The sequence below is a fragment of the Etheostoma spectabile genome, chromosome 19 (genome assembly GCF_008692095.1).
Source record: "Etheostoma spectabile isolate EspeVRDwgs_2016 chromosome 19, UIUC_Espe_1.0, whole genome shotgun sequence".
Lineage (NCBI taxonomy): Eukaryota > Metazoa > Chordata > Actinopteri > Perciformes > Percidae > Etheostoma > Etheostoma spectabile.
Genome location: NC_045751.1, coordinates 6,653,485 through 6,653,736, shown reverse-complemented (window position 1 = coordinate 6,653,736; position 252 = coordinate 6,653,485).

The window sequence follows — 252 nt, the reverse complement described above, 5'->3', positions numbered from 1 at the left end:
CGACTGAGGTAGTACTAAAAAAAGAACCTGGTAGCAGGTCCCAGGGACTTTTTTTCGTAATGGAAAACCACAAAAGCAGAGTATATACCATGCAGTGGAAAACCGCCATTAGAGAGTGGGAATCCCTGAGTTCTACACAGTAATAGGTGGTTGGTGCGGAACGGCTGTCAAAGCCAAAAGATTGGCACTTCCATTCCAGAGTAAATGTGCCTGTATTTTACGACCAGTGCTGACCTCCTGTTCCTCAGATCA